Source organism: Aegilops tauschii, chromosome 7 (assembly GCF_002575655.3).
Source record: "Aegilops tauschii subsp. strangulata cultivar AL8/78 chromosome 7, Aet v6.0, whole genome shotgun sequence".
Lineage (NCBI taxonomy): Eukaryota > Viridiplantae > Streptophyta > Magnoliopsida > Poales > Poaceae > Aegilops > Aegilops tauschii.
The window spans coordinates 116,911,919-116,926,059 of NC_053041.3; the positions used below are offsets into that span (position 1 = coordinate 116,911,919).

Sequence of the window (14,141 nt, forward strand, 5' to 3'; positions counted from 1 at the left end):
TGTGACATAATGTATAATAACAGCCCATAATGCAATAAATATCGATATAAAAGCATGATGCAAAATGGACGTATCACACTGCAAGATTGCCCCCAAAGCTAAGCACTTCTCTTATTGCAAGAAAGATCAATCTAGTTGGCCAAACCAAACTGATAATTCGAAGAGAATTGCAAAGATAACCAATCATACATAAAAGAATTCAGAGGATATTCAAATATTGTTTATAGATAATCTTGATCATAAACCCACAATTCATCGGATCTCGACAAACACACCACAAAAGAAGATTACATCGAATAGATCTCCAAGAGAGTCGAGGAGAACTTTGTATTGAGATCCAAAAAGAGAGAAGAAGCCATCTAGCTAATAACTATGGACCCGAAGGTCTGAGGTAAACTACTCACACATCATTGGAGAGGCTATGGTGTTGATGTAGAAGCCCTCCGTGATCGATGCCCCCTCGGACGGAGCGCCGGAAAAGGCCCCAAGATGGGACCTCACGGGTACAGAAGGTTGCGGCGGTGTAAATAGGGTTTTGGCTCTGCCTCTGATGTTCTCGGGGTACGTAGGTATATATAGGAGGAGGAAGTAGGTCGGTGGAGCTACGAGGGGCCCACGAGATTGGGGAGCGCGCCTCCCTTCCTCGTGGCCTCCTCGTTGATTGCTTGACGTCCACTCCAAGTCCTCTGGATCACGTTTGTTCCGAAAATCACGTTCCCACAGGTTTCATTCCATTTGGACTCCGTTTGATATCCTTTTCCTTCGAAACACTGAAATAGGCAAAAAAACAGCAATTTGGGTTGGGCCTCCGGTTAATAGGTTAGTCCCAAAATAATATAAAAGTGTATAATAAAGACCATTAAACGTCCAAAATAGAATATATAATAGCATGGAACAATCAAAAATTATAGATACGTTGGAGACGTATCAGTCAATACAGTCGAAGATGGTCCCCTGGACAACGAGTACAGCTCATCACAAACAGTGTTGTCACCTCTGAGACGTGTTTCCAACCAACTGCCGAAAGTCCTGATGTGTTCACATGTAATCCAGTCAGCACACTGCTCTGGGTGTTTGGAGCGCAGACTGTTCTTGTGTTCATCGACATACGGGGTCACCAAGGTAGAGTTCTGTAGAATTGTGTAGTGTGCTTGAGACCAAGAATGCCCGTCCCTGCATATTATTGAGTCCCCTCCAAGCGTGCCTTTTCCAGTCAGTCTCCCCTCAAACCGTGATTTAGGGAGACCAATCTTCTTAAGGCCAGGAATGAAGTCAACACAAAACCCAATGACATCCTCTGTTTGATGGCCCATGGAGATGCTTCCTTCTGGCCTAGCGCGGTTACGGACATATTTCTTTAGGACTCCCATGAACCTCTCAAAGGGGAACATATTGTGCAGAAATACGAGGCCCAGAATGACAATCTCATCATCTAGATGAACTAGGACGTGTTTCATGATATTGAAGAAGGATGGTGGGAACACCAGCTCGAAACTGACACGACATTGCGCCACATCACTTCTTAGCCTTGGTATGATTTCTGGATCGATCACCTTCTGAGAGATTGCATTGAGGAATGCACATAGCTTCACAATTGCTAATCAGACGTTTTCCGGTAGAAGCCCCCTCAATGCAACCGGAAGCAGTTGCGTCATAATCACGTGGCAGTCATGAGACTTTAGGTTCTGGAACTTTTTCTCTGGCATATTTATTATTCCCTTTATATTCGACGAGAAGCCAGACGGGACCTTCATAGTGAGCAGGCATGCAAAGAAGATTTCCTTCTATTCTTTGGTAAGAGCGTAGCTGGCAGGACCTTCATACTGCTTTGGAGGCAAGCCGTCTTTTTCGTGCAAATGTTGCAGGTCCTCCCGTGCCTCCGGTGTATCTTTTGTCTTCCCATACACGCCCAAGAAACCTAGCAGGTTCACGCAAAGGTTCTTCGTCACGTGCATCACGTCGATTGAAGAGCGGACCCCTAGGTCTTTCCAGTATGGTAGATCCCAAAATATAGATTTCGTCTTCCACATGGGTGCGCGTCCCTCAGCTTCATTCGGAATAGATAGTCCGTCGGGACCCTTTCCAAAGATTATTTGTAAATCATTGACCATAGCAAGTATGTGATCACCGGTATGCATGGCGGGCTTCTTCCGGTGATCTGCCTCGCCTTTGAAATGCTTGCCTTTCTTCCGACATTGATGCTTGGTCGAAAGAAATCGACGATGCCCCAGGTACACATTCTTCCTGCATTTGTCCAGGTATATACTTTCGGTGTCAGCTAAACAGTGCGTGCATGTGTGGTATCCCTTGTTTGCCTGTCCTGAAAGGTTACTGAGAGCAGGCCAATCATTGATGGTTACAAACAGCAATGCATGCAGGTTAAATTCCTCCTGTTTGTGCTCATCCCACACACGTACACCGTTTCCATTCCACAGTTGTAAAAGTTCTTGAACTAATGGCCTTAGGTACACATCAATGTCGTTGCCGGGTTGCTTAGGGCCTTGGATGAGAACTGGCATCATAATGAACTTCCGCTTCATGCACATCCAAGGAGGAAGGTTATACATACATAGAGTCACGGGCCAGGTGCTGTGATTGCTGCTCTGCTCCCCGAAAGGATTAATGCCATCAGCGCTTAAACCAAACCATACGTTCCTTCGGTCACCTGCAAACTCAGCCCTGTACTTTCTCTCGATTTTTCTCCACTGCGACCCGTCAGTGGGTGCTCTCAACTTCCTGTCTTTCTTATGGTCCTCTCTGTGCCATTGCATCAACTTGGCATGCTCTTCGTTTCTGAACAGAAATTTCAACCGTGGTATTATAGGAGCATACCACATCACCTTGGCAGGAACCCTCTTCCTGGGGGGCTCGCCGTCAACATCACCAGGGTCATCTTGTCTGATCTTATACCGCAATGCATCGCATACCGGCATGCGTTCAAATCCTCATACGCACCGCGGTAGAGGATGCAGTCATTAGGGCATGCATGTACCTTTTGCACCTCCAATCCTAGAGGGCATACGACCTTCTTTGCTGCGTACGCACTGTCGGGCAATTCGTTATCCTTTGGAAGCTTCTTCTTCAATATTTTCAGTAGCTTCTTAAATCCTTTGTCAAGCTCAGCATTCTCTGCCTTCCACTGCAGCAATTCCAGTACGGTACCGAGCTTTGTGTTGCCATCGTCGCAATTGGGGTACAACTCTTTTTGTGATCCTCTAACATGCGATCAAACTTCAGCTTCTCCTTTTGATTTTCGCATTGTCTCCTTGCATCAACAATGACCCGGCGGAGATCATCATCGTGCACAATATCGTCTGGTTCCTCTTGATCTTCAGCAGCTTCCCCCGTTGCAGCACCACCGTATTCCGGGGGCACATAGTTGTCATCGTCCTCTTCTTCTTCGCTGTCTTCCATCATAACCCCTATTTCTCCGTGCCTGGTCCAAACATTATACTGTGGCATGAAACCCTTATAAAGCAGGTGGGTGTGAAGAATTTTCTGGTCAGAGTAAGACTTCGTATTCCCACATATAGGGCATGGACAACACATAAAACCATTCTGCTTGTTTGCCTCAGCCACTTCGAGAAAATTATGCACGCCCTTAACGTAATCGGAGGTGTGTCTGTCACCGTACATCCATTGTCGGTTCATCTACGTGTATTATATACAATTAAGTGTGTCAAAAACCATTACAGAACATCATGGATAGATAAGTCACTACTGGAATCAGAGATTTTGCCGTCTGTCAACTCTTCGTCGTCTGCTAGCGGACGGCAAAGAAGGTCTTTGTCGTCTGCTTACAAAAAACAGATGGCAAAGAACTGACAGACGGCAAAGAACCTGGTTGCCATCAGCCAATTCTTTGCCGTCTGCCAGCAGATGGCAAAGAATCTTTGCCATCAGCTGGCAGACGACAAAGAGGTGGGAGGGGTCCAGTGGTGTAACGGTGCACCAGCCCCACCTCTTTGCCGTCTGCCAGCAGACGGCAAAGATTCTTTGCCATCTGCTGGCAGACGGCAAAGAGGTGAGGCTATCTTTTTTTTGCAGGTAGGACTTAGCCTAACACATAAATCACACACGTACGCTGGCTGGGCTAGACCAGAACAAACGCACGCGCCCATCTCTCTCGCTCATGTCTGGTCCTCTCGATCCCCTTGCGCCGCCGCCACAGACGCTGGCCGATTCCGGCCGCTCCGGTGAGCTCTAGCGCCGCCCAGCACACCTACGGCTGCTCCTCGATGAGCTCTGTCTATTCCTCCGCATCGATTTGTTTTCCTCTGCTCCTTGTGGTCGCCCCCTTCAGTTATGTCTTGCTAGGGTTTCGGTCTTGGTCGTGCTCCTCCTGCTTGCCGGGGGCTCCGCGTGCGCGGCCAAGCTGCCGCCGCCGCCGTGCAGCCGGTCGTGCGCGATGCTCAACTGCGACTGTGAGCCTCCTTTCCTCGTCCTCCCCTGATCTGGTCGATTTCTTTCTGATCTGAGCATGCTCTGACCATGGATGGGTGGCAGCGGTGGGGATCCGGTACGGCAAGTTCTGCGGCGTGGGGGTGGAGCGGGTGCAAGGGGAGGACCCCTACGACGACCTCGATGCGTGCTGCCGCGAGCACGACAGTTGCCTCGAAAAAAAAGGTACATCGTCACTCATCCCCTAGATTCAGAAACCAAAAAAATGGCATCTGGGTCAATGGCCGCCATGAACAAAGATGTCTTTCCTGCACCGAATGGCGGCCGGCTAGGATGCATCACCACCCATGGGGCTTAATTGTGCATGGTTTTTGATCTGACAGTTGGTGCGTAGGTGTATCCTGAGCAGAGCTATCCCACTGTGTGTTCTTTAGTCCATTAGAGTTTGGGTTGTGAACTGCCTGTATTTGTTTCTCTGATTTAAAGTACGTCTACAGCCCTTGAAGACATTCTGTAATGGTAGCTAGATAATTTTTTTCTTACTAATATGTACGTCTACAGCTTTCCCTGTAACAGCAGCAGCCTATTACTTCACAGTAAACACATTTATCTGATTATGAGGTTTTAGATGTGTTTTACATGTTTGTCAAATTACTGCGCTTACTGTTAGAACACTCAATACTGCACCCAAAAAAACAACGTACTGATAGTTGGTGCCTCGACACACGGTAGCTAATTCATACATAATTTCTACTGATCCATCTAGACTTCTCCTATGTTATGTTTTTTTGTTATTTCCTAGATACACATACTGTAATCTTAAGGACCGGTGATGCATGAGGGAGATCCCAATTTTTTCATCACTACTAATTTTACCATCTCCACTGATATATCAACATGACATAGTGGAGTTTCTCAATTTCCCTTGGAGAGTTTGTGCTTAGTATCAATCTTATGTCAGACTAGCAATATTATGTAATAACATGTATAGGTACATGAAGAAGTTGTGATTTTTATATTAATATATGCTATGGGAACCCGCCACTGCCAATTCTAGGATACATAGAATATTCAAAACATTCACGAAATAATTAATTAGATAAATTAGATTTGTATCTTATGGTGATATTTCCATTGATTTCTTGCTGTAACTTGAAATGCTGAGTAGACAATTTTTCATGATGTGCAACTATTTTCATTTGAAAAATATGTACTCACTTTCTATATATATGTTGCATATGCCTGGTTGGACGATGGAATATTGAACTTATTTGTGCGAGGTGAAAGTTCAAGTACAGCTAATGGACAGTAAGCTGGAAATTTAAAGTTAGAGTGCAACCTATTTTGATCCGCGTGCATGTGATTCTGTTTATAATAAGGGTTGGTATATATCTATATTTAACATTTATTTCCTAAATACACGTACTAAAATTTTGTAGAAAAATACCGATAATGATGGTGGTGTCTGATTTCCTTGCTATAGCGCCCCTCCCGGTAATTTGTTGCATGTTTGACTGATACAATTATCGTAGACAAATTATGAAGACTTATACTGACTTTTAATTAGTAATAATGTTTCTGAAATGAAATTTTCTCCAAGTGAAATGCTACATTTCTACTCCTAACCCATTCTCCTTTTCTTAGTGTTTTTGTTATGCAGGTTGGAAGAAAAGAAGAAGATCCAGAGAAGATCTTAGTAATAAGATAGTTTTTATTAAAGTAGATATTTAGTTTTAGGTCATTTCTTGTAATTTCAGATATGGAGTGCTTGTCTTTAGTTTTTGTTTTGACTTTGTGAAACTTGGTACCTATGGATGAAACTGTGTAATATTGATGAAACTATGTATATGTATGGATGAAACTTGCTACTATTGGTAACATGTGTTGGATATCCTATATTGGTCATATATATATATATATATATATATATATATATATATATATATATATATATGTGTGTGTGTGTGTGTGTGTGTGTGTGTGTGTGTGTGTGTGTGTGTTTGATTTTCTGTGAAAATGTATGGATATAAGAAGAAACAGAATTAATGCCTATTTGGTCTCTTTGCCATCTGCCAGCAGATGGCAAAGAGCCTGCAGTCTTTGCCATCAGCGGCGGACGGCAAAGGCTGCCGTTAGCCGCCTAACGGACTAACAGCACATTTATTGCCGTCGGCTTTCTTTGCCGTCAGCCGCTGATGGCAAAGGCCCCTTTGCCGTCCGTTTCAGAAAGCAGACGGCAAAGAAGCTCTTTACCGTAGCCTACTTTGCCAGAGCCTTTTGCCGTCCGCGGCAGACGGCAAAGGCCTTTGCCGTCCGCCATCCTTGCCTTTGCCGTCTGCCGTGGTAGACAACAAAGTAGTTGATTCCTGTAGTGAGTGACCAAATTAATAGAAGTTCATCATCACATATTAAAAGCAAAGTACATACATAGTTCTCATTGAACAACATATAGCTATCCAGAGCATCTAATTAAACCATACATTGAAACTATGTAAAACATTTCAATGCAACAACAAATGCGATCATAATCGCAACCAAGGTAACAATTGATCCAACGGCATAAGGATACCAAGCCTCGGTATGAATGGTATATTTTCTAATCTTTCTAATCTTCAAACGCATTGCGTCCATCTTGATCTTTTGATCATCGACGACATCCGCAACATGCAACTCCAATATCATCTTCTCCTCCTCAATTTTTTTATTCTTTCCTTCAAGTAATTGTTTTCTCCTTCAACTAAATTTAACCTCTCGACAATAGGGTCGGTTGGAATTTCTGGTTCACATACCTCCTAGATAAATAAAATCTATGTCACGTTGGTCGGCATAATTGTTATAAACAATAAATGAACCAAATAGTTATAAAAGATAATATATACCACATCTGAATCATAGACAGGACGAGGGCCGACGGGGGCGGATACCAAAACCATCGCACTATATAATAACAAGCAATAATAAAAGTAAGAAAATTAGACAAGTATCTATCTAAAGTAAGAATTTTTTTTTCTTTCAGAAAGAAGATAAGAACAAGAGGCTCACCACGGGGTGCCGGCGACGAGATCGGCGCGGGCGATCGACGGCGGTGAAGATGGGGACGGGACGTGACAGACCTCTAAACCTAGACAAATCTCGGGGAAAATGGAGCTTGGAGGTCGAGCTTCGAGAGGAGAAAGCTTAACTAGTGTGGCTCGGGCATTTCATCGAACACCTCATGTGCATAGGAGGTGAGCTAGAGCACCACAAAGCTCTCCCCTCGCCGGCCAGAAAAAAATAGAGCACTGTGGAGTGCTCTGCTGGGGCGATAGGGTATATATAGGCAACTCATTGGTCCCGGTTCGTGGCTGGAACCGGGACTAAAGGCCACCCTTCTGTCCCAGTTCTAGGCACGAACCGGGACCAATGGCTATGGGCCAGGAGCGAGGACCATTGGTCCCGGTTCGTGCCTAGAACCGGGACAAATGGTCCACACGAACCGGGACAAATGCCTTCCAAGGCCCGCCCGGCCCCGTGGGCGCACGAACCGGGACGTATGCCCCCATGGGTCCCGGTTCGTGACAGAACCGGGACTAATGGGCTGGCCAGGCCCCAACTAAAGCCCTGTTTTCTACTAGTGTAGTTTGCCAATCGCTATTTTGTTTGCTCTTTTTTGTCGCTTAGGAATAACTTTGGTCTTACGTGACGCTCTTTGCCGGCATGTTTATTTTTTCTTTGTGTGTGTTGGTATTGGCTGTGTGCAACTCACATAGCTATGCACAGATAAGATGTGTGTTCATTGTGTTTACATCGACTTGATGCTTCATTTTTTAGTCAATAAAATCCACCTTTTATATTGAAATAAAATATCATAAGCCTGTTGGCAAATACGCATCCTGAGAGTGAGAGGGCTCCTTTGGGTTTCGCCACCAGTAAAGTTGTTCGATAACTGCATGCTTTGATTTGATTGATTGCTTCTCTACTCAAATGGTTAGAGTGCCTGCAACCATAGACGGCGACTGTGTCAAACCATAATTTCACCAGTAAATCTCAATGGAAGCAAGGACATATCATTTCTCTATGGTTTCTCAAAAGGGAGCCTCAGTTGGACAAATGGCATTTTTTTACCGATCACTCAACTGGTCTTTTGCTTTTCCATAAACAAAAACATAAACTACTCCCTTCGTTTCTAAATATAAGAGGTTTGAGTAGTTCAAGTACAAAATAAGAAAACTAAGAGAAAAATGAAAACTGAAGTTTTCCTAAAGAAAAATCAAATGAGGGTATTGGCATTACCCTAAAAGAAGAAACAAAATATAGTTTAAAAAAGGACGTGGCTAGCGGGCGCCCGAGCGCCCGCTGGTGGGATCAAGCGCTCTTCCAAATATGGAAGGAGCAGCCGACGCGTCTGATGTCATCCACCAAAAAAAGGAATCTTGTCTGCACGCTCATTTATTTGGGTGTTCAAAAAGTTTAAAAAACTGTAACTTTTGATTGAAGCGTCGAAATTTAGTTTTGTTTTCACATTTGGGTTTCTCGCGGCGATTTCTTCAAAACTAGATCTCATATCGATAGGTTTCGTCGAACTTTTTTTCAAGGCAACTTTAGGTCCGATGGAGGCAACTTTAGTGCTATAGGAAGGCAACTTCATTTTTCTTCCTAGTAGGACTACCTATTAGGTTGGTTAGTGTAAAAATGAGAAAATCACACAAAATATGAGGCACCTTTAGTGCTACATATAAGCAACTTCATTGCACTACGTGTATCAATGAATTTTGCTAACATTATCGCAACTTGGCTACCATAGCTGCTCAGTTGCCTACCCTAGATGTTTAGTTGGCTATCATTGATGTCCAGTTGCCTACAATACTATGAAACTGGCCTACCATTGATGTCCAGTTACCTGCTATTGGTAATTAGTTACCTACCATTGCTGCTCAGTTGTCTAACTTTGTAATAGTTCACTATAATATTATGAAGTTGCTTATCATTATTATTTTTCTAAGTTGCTTAAAAACACTATGAAGTTGCCTATCAGGGATGCTCAGTTGACTGCCATTACTATTTCAGTTGCCTAAAATATATTAAAAAGTTGTCTGTCAATGTTGTTAAGTTGCCATTATATGAAACTAAGTTGTTTACCATATCGAAAAGGTATTCTATGCAACATAGGATAAGATTAGACTACTCACTAATCATGGCAGGCAACTTAGGATAGGCTACCTCGGAAAGTAAGTTTCCTATAGCACTATCAATTTGGAGATGAAGCTAGTTATGGTAGAATATACTTGGTGGTTGTGGTAGAAAACTTTGAGATTGTTATGCACTCAAGCGGTACACAAAAAAAGTTAGCAACTTTTGGGGTGTGTTTATACAACTATAGTGCACTCACCAGACAACTCATGTGCACTCTGAGTTGGTATCTAGAAAAAAGCAACCACATGTGGAAAAGTCTAAGTTCACCATTGATGGGGCTATTGGAGGCAAAACAAGAACAATAACTTTAAGATCGTTATGCACACGAGTATCACACAAAAAAGTTAGCAACTTTTAGGGTGTTTTTGTGCAACTCCAGTGTATTCAACAAGCAACTCATGTGTGTTTTCCATCATTATATCTAGAGATTCAAATTATTTTTGCTGGCAACTCGTGCCAAAATTATGAACAACTTGTGTAATTTACGGGCAACTATCTGATCCACCCCCTATGAAATTCTCATCGCCCCCTATGCAACTTCTCATCTATCCCCACTTTCTCAACTAGCCAACACCCGCAAACTAGCTAGCCAACACACACACGCTCATTTGCGTAGGGGGGCAGTCTACCCTAGAAAAGGAAAGAAAAAGGCTCTCATACCATTCATCCCCACATAGTTTCCTAATTTGGAATCATGATAGACAACTTATATCCCACAAAAACTTTTCGACATTGTAGGCAACTTATATCCCTTGATAGGCAACTTCCATAGTATTTTAGGCAGTTGGTGATCATCCGTAGGCAACTTCATAGCAATATAGGCAACTTGATTTCTGTGGCAGGCAACTTAGAAGCCATGTCAGACAACTTTCCACTCTATGGTAAACAACATTCATAGTATCATTGGCAACTAAACTATCTACAAATTAGTTTTCGATGTATGCAACTTAGCAACCATGGTAACCATCTATTAGAATATTGCACAAAACTATTAATAGGCTACTAGGTGAATTCACAAATACACACGATGCAATTCATCTAGCATCAAAGTTGCTCCTGTTTAGCACTAAAATTGCCTCATCTAGCATCGAAGTTGCTTTCGAAAAATTCACAATGCAACTGTCCCCCTAGCAAAATTCAACAACTGTTCTAGCAAGATTCAAAGCAACTATCCCTAATAAAAATTCAAGCAACTATCCTAGCAAATCCAAGTAGTTGTAATTCCAAAACACAATGCAAAACTATTCTAAGCAACTGTCCTAGCAAAACCAAGCAACTGTCCTAGAAAATCCAAGCAATTGCATTACCAAAAAACACCGTGCAAAACTGTCCAAGCAAAAACCAAGCAACTTCCCTAACCGAACCAAGCAATTGCATCACGACACGATGCAACTCTTCTAGCAAATCCAAGCGACTTATTTGTCCCCATAATTCACATAGTTGCCAATCTATTGATTGCAAAAAATTGTCCCACTAATTCAAACAAAAATGACATGCATCTGGGCAAGGCCCGTGGTTTTTTCATAACAGGAAACTTCATAACAATGGTTGGCAACTAGGGAGAAATGTTTTACCTCCTTGTGCAAAATATGGATAGGCGATAATAGGACAATGTATGCATAATATATGTTGAACGCAAGTTGCTTCTTTACTGCTGAAGGTTGCCTCCATGTAATTTTAAAGTTGCCTACGAATGATACTCAGTTGCCTACATACGATGAAAATTTGTCCCACATGGTTTTTATGTTGTCTACGATATACATGATAGGTAAATTCACTAGTACACATGATGCAAGGAAGTTGCTTCTGTTTATTACTAAAATTGCCTCGACTAGACCAAGTTGCTTTAAAAAAATTCATCGAAACATATACATATGGGATCTAGTTTTGAAGATCTCGTCGCGAGAAACCTAATGATGAAAACGGATTTTCATTTCGACACTCGGTTCAAAAGTTATAGCTTTTAAAAACTTGAGACGGAATAAAGTGGGATGACATCAGCACATGCATGCAGGTAATCTTCAGTGACCATCCACCACCTGACAACGCCAGGTACATTGCGAGGAGGAAGGATGCCGTTTTCTTAGCAGTTTTGTCGCGTAGCAGGTGCGCAAGCATCGGACGGCTCGCGTGTGCGCTCACGACATCCATCCGGCGCAGCTGCGCGATTAAGAATTCAGGTTAAGAAAAATATGGAAAAATTTGTGCAGAAATACTATTTTGCAGTATGTAACACTCGAGTATGTACTAGGACAACCAATGATCCAACTTCAACCATAATATTCCTTTTCGAGAACAAGTTGGCACCATAATGTGACTATTTAGTATCCTACTAAATCTGATTCTGCCATTTTAGCATCACCGTGTCCATGCGCTAGCGCACGGCAAAATTAAGGCAAAAAACGAACAGAAAGAAGGTCGACAATGAAGTGACGTAACGCATCAAATTTGGAGGAGGCTCTTGTGGTCCGTGCTTGATCACTGCAGCAAACGTTCAGCAGATCAATCAAATCCACCGTGGATATGGCCGATGGAGATACATGAGCTAGAAACAATTGTCTCATTGCTGCATTCCCTAATGCCTTCCATTCCTAGTTAGGCTATTGGTGCGCAAAGCTCTTCTTTCGAACGGCACCGGGATTCAGTCTGTCAGTGCCAAAGAAACAACACAACGACTAGCGGTGATGCTAGATCACTACTAGCAATATATAGGGGTATTTGCCTATCTCGTTTCACCAACCTTCTTTAAACAATGTAATGTCGGCGTTTATTTGATCGATTTCTCCAACTGTACTATGGCTGAAAGCAACAATTAACGTTATGCATGCGTGTGCAGCTTTCACTTTATTCTGCTAGAGATTCAGCTTGAGTGGAGAGTAGTAACCGTCTTGACTCGAGACGAAAAGATCCCCAGGACTATGCAAACATGACTGCAATGCTCCAGAAGTAAGTTCAATCGATCATTATCGCACCATATCGGCAACTTTGTTCATTTGATCCTGATATCAAATGATTATTTTCTTTGTCTGGCAGGGTTTAAAAAGAGTTCACTGTAATTGTTCCGGCACTGTCGAAGGAGCTGCGATTTACACATCCGAAAGTAAGTACTACTACCTAGTTTCGCGCATCTCCCATTGATTCTAGTTTCATCAATACCATTTATTATGCTTGATTATCAGTTTGATTGAACTCTATTTCTCGTAAAGTGGTTGTGGCAGGAAGCCGGGAATGATTTTTGTGGATACTACATTTGCGAGTACATCTACAACGCGATGATCTCTAATAAGCGGGGCTACTCTAAAAAACAATATGATGGGCTAGTTCTTTTGGGCGATTCTCCCAGAATCGCCCCCCTACCCAGCTTCTCTCGGAACCGTCACACCATATTATTATTTTTACAATCCTATCTAGTTAAGGTCTAATTAGCTAGGATTCTACAAAAAATATGAAGTGGTGATTCTGGGGAAGCTGGGGAGGGGGGCGATTCTGGGAGAATCGCCCAAAAGAACTGGCCCGATGTGCGTAAGCAAAAATATTCACAATTTTATTTTATTACCATCATTTGTGTTGAGTTTCATTCATATACATGTATTGACCCCCTTCTTCAAATTAGGTCTGGCAGATGCAGGATGAACTCCTACCACATGATCGCATAAATGCAATTCAAGAGGAATTGGCGGGATTTTTTCTGGACCACGTCATTAATAAAGCCGAAGAATACCATGTGAAAATTGAGATAGACATGAGATGTTAGGGATTGTAAGAGATCTTATATTGTATATATGTACCTAGTAGCGTCGGATAGATATACGGAAACTTATTGTTCGACCAATCTCTCGGAGAATGAGAGGTCACTCCTCTCTGTATATGTTCATGATGATCTTGTAATTAATGGTTTCTTCATTTGCTTACTAGCTAGTGTGTCGAGTTTTTTCTATACGTATAGTAGCTAGCGTCGACCAAGCACGGAGATAAGAGAGGACACTTCTCTCTATTAGCTAGCTAACACCCTAAATTAACCCCCTAAAACCTCCAAAACCCACCCCCTTTAAAAAAAACAAAAACCTCAGCTCCTGTCAGCTGTTGACGCGTGGATGCCTTTTGGTCCCGGTTGGTGTTATCAACCGGGACTAAAGGTCCTCCTGCCTGGGCGCCCCGCAGGGGCCACATGGAGCCCCTTTTGTCCCGGTTCGTAAGCGAACCGGGACTAAAGGGTTTGGGCTTTAGTCCCGACCTTTTTGTCCCGCTTCCAGAACCGGGACTAAAGGCCCTCTGGAACCGGGACGAATGTGCCGTTTTCTACTAGTGAAGGTAAATCTGACATGATTCAAATCTTCATGGGGTCTATAGAATATCAAAGCAGCAAGCCCCTAAAAATAAATTGGTCCAATTGGGGAGCGACTAGCATAGAATCTGAGCATCTGTTGCAAAAATAGAAAAACCGAATCTGGACCGTGGGAATAGAAATGAACGATGCAGATCCAGTTGGAGGGTTTCGTACTCATAGTTACACAATTCTGTGCTAAAACGTCCCATTGCTCCTCATTAATTTGCCCCAGGTCCTTGTC

The 14,141-nt window shown here is 43.0% G+C and overlaps 1 non-coding gene across 1 annotated transcript; it reads left to right on the forward strand.

The window, feature by feature from the left end:
• The first annotated feature begins 4,072 nt into the window (after positions 1–4,072).
• Positions 4,073–6,240, forward strand: LOC120968728 (uncharacterized). The gene is made up of 2 exons (XR_006666047.2): positions 4,073–4,424; positions 4,507–6,240. It is a non-coding gene; the product is annotated as an uncharacterized protein (transcript).
• The last annotated feature ends 7,901 nt before the right edge of the window (positions 6,241–14,141 follow it).